Consider the following 14,422-nt stretch of genomic DNA (forward strand, 5'->3'; position numbering starts at 1 on the left):
TAGACATCCTTTCCCTTTGAGTAGCTCATAGCCAGCCAGCTCTCAGATGAAGGCGGATCAGCCCTTTCTTGACTAATGGTATGGTCTGCATCATGGCGGTTATCAGAGACTCCTGGGCAGAATGCAAATCAAACATCTTGAATAGCAAAAGGATCAAAGCAGAGCACCTAAACATTGCTCAGACCTGCTGTTCATATTTTTATGCATCAGAAAATTTGAAAGGAAAGGGAAATTAGAATTGAAAGGAAATGTACTTTCCAAAGTGTATATCATTATTTAATTTTTTAGCGTATTTATCCTTCTTGGATTACTATATTGCATCCCATTGTAAGGCAGTAGCTGAGTTGAGTGCGGTGGAGCCAAAAGATTTAAGAGGGTCTTTATTCAGCTACCTACAAGCTGTTTAAACTTGTATAAGACATTTACGTTTTCTGGCTTCAACTTACGCATCTGCAAATGCAACTAACGATACCTCATCAGAAGGTTAAAATTGAATGGATATTAAAGCAATACTCATTAAAATTTAATGCAATACAAGCTGGTTGCAGTGGTATGTACCTATAGTCCTGGCTACTTGGGATTTGAGTCTAAGAGTTTGAGACCAACCAGGCAATATAGGGAGATCCCATCTTAAAAACAAATAAACAAAACACCAAAAAATAAACAAACAAAAAGGGAATCCAATACAAATCACCTGGGGATATTCTTAAAAATGCAGAGTCTAATTCGCTAGTCCAGAATGGTGCCTGAGATGCTGCATTTCCAATGAGCTCCCAAGTGGTACTACTACTCTCAGGATCCCACATTGAGTAGCAAATATCAGTGGAAAACACTGTTATTTTTCTAAGTGATAGGGAGTTTGTGCCCTGTTACCATTTTTATTTAGTGCATGTTTCTCTTTAACATGTACTCAACCAACAATTACTGGATACTTATTTTATGGCAGGTGTTATGTACATCATAGGGATTTTACAGTTTATAAAGATAATGTCTTCTCCTAGGGAAGCTTTCAATGTATGAGAAAATGAAAATCATTTACCACCACAAACAGCTTGGGCATGGATGACCATTGCTACCTATCCCTATTTTACTGACTATGTTAACATGATTTACCTTTGCATTGTCTTAGTTAGCATAACTTTCTTATTCCAGAAGACTCTTGCCCAGGCAAATGACTTGACTGTTCATTACAGTGACTTCCTCAAAGTCCCATCAACTCTTCAACAGAAAACGTCAATATAGAGTTCACACCCTAACGCCCCCTAAGCCTCTTGCTCAAAATCTTTGCTCTGCTATTTTAACCAAATCTAAGTTGTAATATCATGATCTTTACTCAATCCTGATTGTGGTCCTATACTGAAAGACCCATCTTAAATCAAACTTCAGATTCTCAGTAAAATCCTACCTCATCCTTTCCCCTTGTGAAACACTACCAAAGCTCTGTCCAGGTGGTAGTCTTCCTTACCTTAGTAAGCAATAAACTCACCCCTGTCTTATCATAGACTATGTTGGTGATGTTTAGAGACCCAAGATTACACATATATAAAAGATAGACATGTGAATCCAAAGCATGTTACAAGGAGATAAGCAGTGGTGTCAAGGGGTAGATTAAGAGACTCTAGCCCCCGTATTGGTCATCATAAATAAAAATCCAATTTAATTATAATCAGTATGTTTTTCTCTGAAAACTTAGTTTTACAAGAAATCCCCTATCCCCCTCTTCTTTACTCACCCAGGCATTCTGATGGCATCACTGGTGCCACCACTGACTATGATAAAGTATGTGACAGCTTTATGTCCCCTTACTACACTGGAAGCACATGAGAGAGACATTAACACAGACTAAGGGAGAATGGGAAATAATGGGAAATCTTTTGATGGATGTGATGCCTGAACTAAGACTTGAAGGAGGTCCAAAATTAGGGGAAATCTAGCATCCAGACAGACAATGCAAGATCATGGCATTTTCAGGGAGAAACACAAATTTGTGGAAAAACCCAGTTTCTGGGAATAGTGGGAAAGAAACTTGGGATCCAATCATGAAAGAACAAGTCTTTCCTGTCAAGTTAAGTAACTTTATTGTATTGCTACTCAAACTGTGCTCTATAGGCCAGCATTATTACCATAACCCTGGGCACTTGCTAGAAATGCAGAATCTCAGGCTACACCCTAGACCTACTGAATCAAAATCAGCTCATTAATAGGCTCCCCAGTGATTTTAATGTACATCAAAGTTTGAGAAGCACTGCTCAAAATAATATTCTGGGGGCTCTGAGAATCTATTGAAGGATTTTAAGCAGAAAAGTGACATGATTGAATTTGCATTTCTGAAAAAAAATTACTCTGTGTCCATTCATTCCTTCAGGATATATGTGCCAGGCATTGACCTAGGAACTGTGAATTCAGCACTATTTAGAGTGGATTAGATGAAGCTCCCTATTCAGTGTTCATTCAACAAACATTTACTGCATGCCAACTCTGATTTGACTTCTCCAAAAGCTTGATTTAGAAGCAATCCTACACTGATGGCTATGTTTTTAATGTAGTCAACCTTTGTTGGCCAGGACAAATAATTGTTGAGAATGTCCTAGCACACTGTACTCAGAATTGCTTAACACTATCAGGCTGTTGGCTCAAACATGAAAGGTTTTGTTGATATTGTTTTATAGAATTTTTATTGCAAGGATATTTGCTGTATTGGAACTTGACCCACAGTACAAGTTGTAGTACAAGATACCAATCAATATTGGTTTCTTAAATGAACAATATGAGAAGTAGAGTTTGCAAATCCAAACTTTAATATTAGAGATGATAAGATCAGTACCATTTTTTGCTAACTTATGCAGAGGATTGTCCTTTGGTGAATGAAAAGGAAAACAATAAATTCTAAGTATGCAGAGTCTCTGTCTTTTTAATAATAGTCAACATGTTATTGGAACTCTCATGGACTTTGTGTGAGCAGCTCTGGAAAGTTAGCCTATTTCATGCATGTGTTATTCTTGCTTCCTATATGCAAACATAGTAAAAGACAGTGGGCAATGGGCTTTCAGATTTACTTTAGCTATTCTGGGTTGCTTTGACTGACTGCCTGTGATGTACCACGTTAGAATCATTATATGGAAGTGTAACCACTATGGATAAATATAAAGCCACCATGTTTCTGACTTAGTTCCTTTGTAGCTGTAGAAACATTGAATTTAGTTCAGAAGTGCGACTCTCAAATAACTGAGTTTGAATCTAAAACCCTTAATGGTGTTCTCATAGCTTCATAAAGTTTTGGGGCTAGGGGGCCCTAGACATGGACATCTGGAAGATTCTTTGAAGGAACAGAGATTCAAGAGGGCCTCCCTAAGAGGCCCTTGCAATGGAGTGGGACTAGGATGTAATGTTCAGCCTTCTTTCTGACATATGACTCCTACCACAGGCATGTGTTTATGATTTCCACATTACTCATTCTGGATGATAAGATGCTGTTGTGGGAAAACTGTGGCTCCAGAGGCAACCAGATAAAGGTTCAAATACTGCCTACAATACTCATCAACTGGGGAACTTTGTACGTGATTGTGAGTTTCTTTTACACTCATTTCTTTCTTTCACATAACAGCAATGATAATAATATCTATCTTGTAGAATTGTTTTGAATATTAAATATAAAATTGGCAGAGCACGGTGGCTCATGCCTGTAATCCTAGCACTCTGGGAAGCTGAGGCGGGAGAATAGCTTGAGGTCAGGAGTTTGAGACCAGCCTGAGCAAGAGTGAAAGTAGCAAAGTAGCAAGTAGCAAAAATTTTCTACTAAAAGTAGAAAAATTAGCTGGGCGTGGTGGCATGAGCTTGTAGTCCAAACTACTCTTGAAGCTGAGGCAGGAGCATCACTTGAGCCCAGGAGCTTGAGGTTGCTGTGAGCAAGGCTGACACCATGGCACTCTAGCCCAGGTGACAGAGCAAGACTCTGTCTCAAAAAAATAAAAAAGTAAAAAAATAAAAAAAGATTAAATACAATAAAATGTATTCAGTACTTGGCACTTAATAGACTTCAATAAATATTATCAATAGTTTATTTCCCCACTCACTTCTTGGTTACTAAAAACCCCTGTAAAATACAAATTTACCTAAGTCACAATAGCCACTGACATTTTTAAACAAATGAGTTAACTGAATTGGGAAGCCAATTATAAAGAATAAACCCTGAGTGAAGAGGATGTGTATTATATTTTCTGAAGTTTGTGAAAGAAAGACCTCTCCAAAAGGAGGACTTGCTTGAGATGCCTGAAATCCAAGAAAACAGTAGACCCCAATTTTCAGAACCATTAAATGTTAGTTAGGGCTGAAGATATCATCAAACCATCCATTCTACAGATGAGGGGACTGAGGCTAAGTGAGATGAAATAACTTGCCGGATTGTAACCTAGTGAATGAGAGGCTTCAAAAAGGAAGGGATAAAAAGGTGAAGACAGATGGGAAATGAAGGAGAGCTACAATTCAAGATGAAAGTTTGTATCCCCATTGTCTCTGTCCTCTCAGTAGGAGTCATTCCTCAGAGTCAATCAGTGACATTCTTCAGTCTCCCATATGGAAGTGCTGGAGTGTGCCCAGGATACTGTGCCATGAAACACTCAAGATCCTCTACAACCATGAACATGGAGGAAGAATGGCATATCCTTGTTGCTCTCGTTGTGTGGAAAACTCTCAGAGACTTTCAGACACATGTCTTTTCCATACTGATCAATGAAGATGAGTCACCAGAAACAGCACAAAGTGGCACCTTTTGTACTACATTAACAAATCATTTTAAAGACTGCCATGAATTTGAAGCAACAGGCATTTTCATGAAGACCCTGCCTGAATAGCTATGTGTTCCAAGAAGACATGACTTTGAATGGTGTCTCCACATAGATGATTCTCAAATGTATATCTCCAATCCAAACGTCTTCCCTGAATCCCAGACTTAATTCCAACTGCACTTTTTATAACTTTACTGGGATGTTTAATAAGCTTTCAAACCTAACAAGCCTTAAACTAAACTCTTGCTTTCACCTCTACCACTCTACCATCTAACCTGATCCTTCCACCATTTCTCCATTTTATTCACCCTATCCACCTTGGAGTCATCCTGTACTTTTCTCTTTCTTTCACATCCTACACCCCATTAATCAGCACAGTTGGTAGTGCTACCTTATAAAGATATCCAGAATTCATCCACTTCTCATTGCCTCCACTGAAAGCATCTGGTTTAGCACCAACATCATTTCTCACTTGAATTATTGCAATGACCCCTCTGCTTCTTTATTAGCTACTCTACTATCTGTTCACTTGGTGGTTAGAGTGATCTACTAACGCCTGAGTCAATTCATCTCACTTCTTTCCCCAAATAATGAGTCAATTTATACAAAATTCTTGAAATGATAAAATCATAGAGATAGAGAACAGATTAGTGGTTGTCAGGTATTTGGTATGGGGATGAGATGGGTGTGACTATAAAGAGGTAACTTGAGATAGTTCTTTTGTAATGATAGAACCATTCTGTATCATGATAGTGGTAGTCATTACATGACTTTATACATGGCATAAAATTGCATAGAAGTACATACATAAATGAATGCATGTAAAAATTTGTGGGTTCTGAATATGGCCTGTAGAATATACCAATATCAATATCTCAGTTTTGATATTATATATAGTTATATAAGATATAGTCATTAGGCAAAGCTGGGTGAAAGGTATTCCTTATCTTTCTGAACTATTTTTTGCAACTTCCTGTGAGTCTATAATTATTTAAAAATAAAAAGTTTTAAATATATTGAACATACATTCCATTCCTCAAAACTTTGCAGCTGCTATTTTTCTACCTGGAATGCTCCTTTCTCAAATACGTAAATAGTTACTTCCCTCAGTTTGTTGAGATTTCTGTTCAAATGTCACCTTATAGAGGTCTTCCCAGATTGCCACATATAAAACATCAATTTCCTGTCAGCTGTTCACTATGCCCTATAGCTTACTTTTGCTTTCTTCTTAACATTTTCATTTCAAATACTACCTATTTATTTATTTCACACTTTTTAAACTTATTAGTATATGAGCTCCTTAAATAGGAACTTTGTCTCCTTTTTGTTATCCCTGTACCTAAGTTAGTACATGGCACAGAGCAGACAATAAATATTTGATGAATGAATAAACGAATAAACAGGTAAAGCTACCAGAAGGGACAGTCATGCAGATTAGTTTAATGGCAAAACTTGGTCTGACAAAATTACTCACACTCGATAGTATTAAAAAAAAAAAAAAACTGGGAAAGAGAAAGAAAACGTTCTTGCTGCTTCTGTGATGCAAAGAAAAACAAATCACACATTAGCAGCTGCTTTTTTTTTTTTTATAATGCACTTGAGTGTTACCATGTAAAACTGTATTATGGATATAATACACCACACATGTATAAAAATAAGTAACTTTCCTGGGAAGAATCAATACAGATAGTCCCCAGATTACAAATCGGTTGTGTTTTGCACATTTGAAAGGCAGCTGTTTAATGATCTGCTAGATGCTCTCTAACCTTTCTCACTGGGTTCACTTCACCCATACATGTGCATTCAGCCATACCCTGTCCCCTGGAGTCAAAACTGTTTGCAACCAGAGGAAGTCAATGTGGTTAGATTTCATAGATTGGCCCACAAAATAATATTTCACCTATAAATGAGCTGAAATATGATATAATGCTGGTCTGACTCTGCATGCTGTGAGTAGAAGTTCAAGTGCTTAGAGTCACATAGCATATAACAGTGTATTTACATGAGAAATGCAATATTATTTATGGATGGAAGTGTGGGTTTTGAAGTCTGATACAATGTGGAATCAAACTCTCACTCTGACACTACCTTTGTGATCTTGGCCCAGTTTCTTAACCTCTTGAAGCCTCAGTTTCCTTATCTGTAACTTGGAGATAATCATTGAGAGTACCTTCCAGGATTGTTTTGAGGATTAAAGCAGATAAGTGTTCAGAACACAGCTAAAGTCCCATAACAGTGCATCCTATTATATCTGGTTTTTTAAAATAGGTCAAGTTACAAATGATGTTTTATATGTCTTGGTAACCTAACAGTCCAATATAGCCCCTGGTACACTGTTAGTGCTGAATATATGTCTGGTTAATGAATACTCAATAAGTACAGTGATTCACATATTAGAAAGAGATGAATATAAGGATTGGCAAGAACACCTTTAAGTTTTGTGAGTCCATCTCTCTCTAATATTTTGCTTTCACCTTTCTCCCATTCCCTTCTCATTCTCAACTCACAGGATTGCTAAAGGATCTCTCTTCCTCTGCCCCTCCTTGTCCACCAGTGAAAAGAGCATTAGAGAAATTTAAAATTACAAACAATTCACCTTGCATTTTCTTCCTTTGGTTGGAATTTTTGTATCGATATTTAGTAAAAGACATTTAATGGATGTTTTCATTAAAAAGGAACAAAATTCCCTCTTTTATATAAGAAACGTATGGGTTCCCCACTGTAGCATCCTTTTGACATTAGTATGTAGGCTCTTACCTCCAGCCTGGGGCCTGCCCCATCTCTGAAGACCTTGTTGGCCCAATGATGAGAATATGAGTAGCCCTACAATAGTTGTTCATTGGCACAATTTCTTGGCCTGCCCTGATGAATCATCTCTCTTGAGGAGTTTTTAGTCCATTGGCCCATTCCTGTACAAGGTGCCTTACCTGATTCCCAGGCACCCAAGCGAGACTGCTGATACCCAATGCTAGAATAACACATGCAGTTTTGATCTCTAGAGTTCTGGGCAATGATCCCACCTATTTATCCCACCTCCTCATGGCCCCCCAACACTGATATCTTGATTGTAGTCCTACCATATGAGGTTCTTATCCTCCTCTCCCTCTTGAAACAAATGTTAGGAACCACTGATCTTCTCGTTGAAAGAGTTTAAGCAGTTTCCATAAGCTCTAAAATAACTTTAACAGATTGGCATCAAATCAAGCTCTGGCCAATTACAGTTTTAAAAAAATCTAAATTCCCTGAGGGAAAGTGGGAAAGTATGGAAGTGATGTTAAGAAAACACTTGGAATATCTAACAAATTGTTGCTTAATATTTAACCTAAATTTTCCCTGCTGGGCTCAAGCTGATTATTTTCCTGCCATTGGTAGCTAGTGCAAATAATTGGTCCCTCTCCACTTTATTGCCTCCTTGAACTATTAAGTCTTCCCTTGATGTTTTCTCATGCATGAACATGCCAGTACCACTTACTCAGATCTTGCAAATAACTTTCAAAAATTATCAGGCCCAGATAAACTATACAAAATATGCTTCAGTCTTTATCAAATTTCCTAAACCATGTATAGTATGTCTGTCCATGTCACCCCATTCCTTTCTCTTTTTTTCTCTGTTTTACCTAGCTGGTAACTCAGACTGTGTATTTCACAATTCATACCTGCTTTGAGCTGATTAGTTGATCTGTCCTTGGATGTCCTAGAAAGATTTATACTCTTTTAGACCCCGGATATGAATTTTGTAGGTTCATATCTATGGAAGGATATAGACCTCTACCTTAAATGCACTAGACATTAATGGATAAATTCATAACTGGCCACGGTACCAAGAAATACAAAATCTTCTTCTCTTAAAGCAGGGCAGCCTCTGGGATGGCGAAGTCCCTGAAGGTGACATGAATTTGTCAAAAACAGAGGGTGTGAACAGGCCCCATTATAGTTAATTATTTTAGAGCCTCGTTTAGAAATCACTGCCTAGAGAAATTAATTGATCTGTATAAGCTTGCATTATACATATTGCTTATCACCATATATAATTTGTGTTATATATTTGTCCCTCAAGGTCCAGAGGGACAAAGCATCTTTACAGTCTCCCAACATGTACCTTCCTGTGAGAACCAAAGTAAGGCCAAAAAGGGGGATAATTTTTTTTATTCATCACCTAATTCACATTGCTTGTACCTTGACTATTTAACACCTTAAGTGTATCGGGTTCGTGGCTTTATAAGGCTAATTGATTTCTTTAGTACGTATCATTTCTCATTCTTCCTTGATTTTCTTCCATTCCATATGTTAATAATTATGTGGTATATGATAATGAAACTCAGGAATTCCCCAGGTAACTTTGGTTAAATACCAACCATTCATTTAAAAATTGAAAACTGATCTGGTAGTAACAGAATAAGCACACTGCATTGTTTAACTATTAGCTGTGATAATTTTCTCTGAACCATTCTTATTCTTCCCATTGACTTCTTCAAGACTTTGGAACTGGGTTCAAGAAATGAACTGTTCTCCACGTGACGATTCATACAGTGTTAAAGTCTTAATTTTGGTCTATATATTAGTATGGTGCCCTAAACCAGCTGGCTTCTGTCACCTCAGTTAAGTCAAACATCACCAATGGCTTCCTAAAATAATGAATGAGAAGTGTAAATTCATAATAGGAGGTTCTACACATCTATATATAAAGTGATGATGGTGATCCAAGAAAATATTGACAATTGATAATGAAATGCTACAGGAGGTTTCACTGGAAGTAAGAGTTTTAATAAATGTAGTCTCTCCATTGGTCCATCTGTCTACAACCCCATGCCATCTGCCCCTTCTCTAGAGTTGCTATGGAAGAGAAAGTTCTATTACTTCAGTTTCCTAATTTCTATTTAGATAAAATACTGGTGTTATTTTGAGTTTTCATAGAAGTAAAAGTGTTGTAACATTTGTCACCTTCATTGTTTCACTTTATTGCCATTTTTTCCCTTAGAATATGCAACATTCTTTATTTGTGACATCAAAATAATGGCAACCAAGAAAAAAATTACACATATTACATCTTCTCAAACTTGAAAGAAAAATAGGAAAGAAAAATTATCAACCAAAGGATTTAATTTTAATGTGAGATAAGTTATTTGTTGCTTAATGATTTGTCCATAATCTATGCTTTAGTAAGTACCTTCTCTTTATTCTAGTTTCAACTGAAAATTGATATTGCACTATATCAATTTATATGTATAATTCTACCACACTTCTTACTTGTGACAAAGTTTTGTTTTTCTCAAAGGGAAAAATAATAAGGGTGTCAGCACCATGGGTGCTGGAATGAAATTAGAAAGTTTCATGTCTCCTACTTCTTATGCTTGTAATTTTTTTGTTGTTGTTGGCTATCAGATCTGTTTCTCTCATGTCTTCTGCAACACAATTCCCCAAATCCTTTACTAATTGGCTTTATATTTGGCTTAGCCAATGGGAAATGATGGTGAGAAACTGGCAGGTAGGAGGAAAAGAGAAACCAGAGTATTTCTTTCCATTTCTCTCTGCTTCTGGTAGTAACTCCATTAGGGGTTGCATATTCTCTAGAGTTCCATTGTTCACTGGAAAGAATTCCTCTCATTATTCCCATCTCCCAAGTAGTAGCATCCATCATAGACCAAGCTATAGTGCAGTTAGTCTGGCTCTTCTGCCCTTGTCATATCCCCTCCTTCCTTTGGTCTTAAAACCCTACAGATGATAGTGACTTCTTGCCACAGTTGCTAATCTTTGGGCTGCCTCACTCCCCCTTATTCAGCTTTTTAACTGTCTTGACACTTTCATAACATTAAATGTTTTCTACCAGACCAGAGTTTTTCAACTTCAGCACTATTGACATTTTAGGCAGAATAATTATTTGTTGTGAGAGGCTGTCCTGTGTCTTGTAGAGTGTTTAGCAATATCTTTGCCTCTGACCAATAAATATCAGTAACACTACTGCAGTTGTGACAACCAAAAGTATCTCCAGACATTACCAATTGTCCCCTGGGGTGGCGGAGAGGCAAAATCACCCATAGTTGAGAAATATTGTATTAGACTAGAGCAGCTCTATTTTCCTGACTGAATCCTGATGTATGCTCTCAAACCATATTTACACCTGTTTTCCTTTGAAATGAGACTAGAATAAGATCAGATAGTGATATCTACCTATATCTACCTCTCTATAAAACTAGTCATTTGGTAAACAATAAAAGCTTATTTGGTAAATGAATGAATAAATACTTTGATATAAAAATAACTGCGAAAATTTGATGTACCTTTCCCAAAATTAATGAATATATTATCCAACTAATCTTTAATATATTTTTATTTGATTAACCATCATAGGGCCTATGAAGTACTTCATACATTGTTATGCCTTATATACTAAGGGAAGTAAAATTAAACATCTGTTATTTTAACTGAAACAAAAAATCAGAGTTGCAAAGTTTTAGGGAGAAGAAATACAAAATAATGGTTCTTCTTTTTTTCTACCTCGCATTATGATCAAGCCTTTTTTTGGTTAGTGCTTGCATATTCTCAACAACGTATAAAGATAAAATATTTCTTCTTTTGCATTTATTAATCCTTCCTATTTTAATACTTCTGCTACTAATTTTTATTGACTTTTTCCTTAATACTAGTGACAGGACTTAAAAGGATAATTAAGTCACCCACTTTATAATTTGTTGAAGTAATATAATAGTGAATTTCAGTGAAATCACACGCAAAATTCTCTCAGTGTGCTTTGTTGCAGCTATAGGAAAGAAATACTTGATTTCACCTAAGCAATGAAAGAAAAATAAAATATGGGAAGATACTCGTTTTCAAGAGTCACTGTACAATGATAATTTGCCTACATAGACATGCATGAAATACAGTACATAACCTATATTTAAGAAGTTTTTATATTTTAAAATTCATTTTTATTCATATATTTGATGAAACATAGGCTATGTTTTAAGTATGATATTCATCTTATCAATGTGTAATGTATACTGATAAAGTACAATGTCACTATATCAAAGTTAAAACAGCTAATTTAAGAATATTAAATTCCAAGCATGTCCATCCCCCAGACGGTGCACATCACACTCATTACGAATGTATATACCCATCCCCTCCTACCCCTTCTTATCTGCCCGACACCCAATGAATGTTATTCCTATATATGCACGTAAGTGTTGATCAGTGAAACCAATTTGCTGATGAGTACATGTGGTGCTTATTTTTCCATTCTTGGGATACTTCACTTAGTAGAATGGGTTCCAGCTCTATCCAGGAAAATACAAGAGGTGCTATATCACCATTGTTTCAGAGGACCTGTTAATGCTAAACTAAGTGCCCCCACAATTACTCGTCTAGCCAGTGCTGCCTTATGTTCTTAAAATCTTGTGAGCATGTGTGTGTGTGTGTGTATACATACATACATACATATGTATATATATATAATCTTGCACTTGTGATATAACACTTTGAAAGCTTCCTTTTATATTAATATCAATGTATGTCTTCTCTCCAAATTGATTTATTTTTCCTTATGTTTCTGTTTAACATTTAAATACATTATTTGAGATGAAAGACTGTTGAAATAAAATATTTTGCATATGGAAAAAAGATTAAATTTCTCTTAATTACATAAAAGACATTCTTCCCTCTTAAGATAGAAGACAATATAATAAATCCAAAATTTTCATAACTTATACAAAGAAATATGGATGGAATTAGTAAAATAAAAGGAGAAAATTAAAGCAATCCCAATAGCCTGCCAGTGTTTTGAGCCTTAATTTAGGAAGTTATCAAATATATGATGGATTATTTAGCCCAGTGAATTGTATGGTGTCTGAAATAAGACAAGATGTGAAAAAAAGGGTTGAATTTACCTGAATGATTGGTAGACTTTGTTCATTCTAAACTCAATAATTCTTTACTAATTTGGTGAAGTATTTTTTTAATTTCTCATTGTTCATAATGATATGAGAAAAAAAGAAATAGAACTATATAGCAGATCATATGATGGATTTCATTCAAATTTAATAAGTCATCTTATTTCAAATATTTATCATTTATACTATACAGAAATAGAATTTATGTAGAGAAATGTAATAAACATTTTATTTTTGAATATATCAATACGTGAATATGCCACAGAATCTAATTTGGCTGGAATGTTCTCCCTCTCCCTTCTATGATTAGAGAACCCTAAATATCTCTAGAACCATGAAGTTTTTTTCAAGTCCCACAGCCAAAATTGTATTTGTCATCTGTGCTTCCACAGTACCATCTTCATCCTCTATTATATAGTTCTTCTGGTTTAGACTTATAATCTATAGTGCTGTGATTTTGTCAATATGCCTAACTCACACATGAGCTCACTAAGATCAGAAACTATATGTTATGCAATTTTTTGTTCATGGGGCCAGTTCCTTCCAACTTTGCTCATATATACAGGCCATTCTCAATATATTAATGAAATTGAATTGAACTGAATATTTTAATGAGTTTACATTAAGACATGAGATAAAACTTGAAAGCCTTGCATGATAATTGCAAAGCTGTGGATCAAAATAAAGATCACATGGTATCCTGAATACACTATAGTTTGAAGTTATTACAATGATCTGGGTAAGTATTTATTAGAGAATCAGATTTTGTTTTAAGGACTTTAAATGTACAAAAATATTTTTTCTTAACTCTGACTCAATTTTATTTTCAGGATGAGATTCCTGATAGTGACAGCTAAAAGAATATATATATATATATATATATATATATATATATATCTCAGATACTTTCACATTTTCAGCAGCATATGGCTTTTTAGGGTACACTATACTTATGAGCCGCTGAAGTGACAAAGAGGCCAATGAATAAAAGAGTCACTTCTCATGAGCACACTAGTATCCCAGAAGAGGCAGATTACATTCACACATGAAATAAAAATCAAGTCTTACTGAAAAATCATAAAAGAATTTTAGTAAAGCAATAGTTATAAAAAAATAAACTTTTTCCTACATATTTCTATTTTTTCTAAAAAGTCATTTATATATTAGACTAATTAATTAAAATATTTTAACTTTAAGGGTCTTTTTCCATCTAACTATAATTCCAAATGTTTACATATATGCTTTTGGGAATCAAATATTTTAATGAAAATTGAAAACTTATTTTCCTCTCCTGTTATTTGATTAATGTTCACTCAACCTTTAGTAGACTATTTTGTTCCATTTTTCTATGAAGTACTATAAGATGCTATGTGTGAATAAAGCAATATACACGATGCAGCATTGCTTTGTATTCACATTTTCAAGGTGAATAGAAATATAAAAAGAAGATACAAAGGTAAATAAGTTCATTATTAATCATTACAGAAAAAGTAGACAAAAGGCTGATAAAGTCTGCATTTAGATAAAAAAAAATCGTAATACAAGTTAGAAAATCTGTGAGTGAGTTGATTAAGCCTCATCAAAGTCATAAAAAAGGTAACTCCACATCATAATTCCCCTGCCAGAAAGAAGACACTGCAAACTTATGACTTTATTCTGTGAAAATGAGGTTGGCAGAAATACAATAAGACTGAACAATAGGTTTCCAACTGTGTTTCTAACCAGTATAATTGCATTGATTGGACCTTATCA

At 35.3% G+C, this 14,422-nt stretch overlaps 1 protein-coding gene across 9 annotated transcripts in view; it reads right to left on the minus strand.

Moving 5' to 3' along the window:
• Window positions 1-14,422, minus strand: part of DMD (dystrophin) — a 2,109,452-nt gene that overhangs the window by 1,007,692 nt on the left and 1,087,338 nt on the right. The window lies entirely within an intron of this gene.

Source organism: Microcebus murinus, chromosome X, assembly GCF_040939455.1.
Source record: "Microcebus murinus isolate Inina chromosome X, M.murinus_Inina_mat1.0, whole genome shotgun sequence".
Taxonomy (NCBI): domain Eukaryota; kingdom Metazoa; phylum Chordata; class Mammalia; order Primates; family Cheirogaleidae; genus Microcebus; species Microcebus murinus.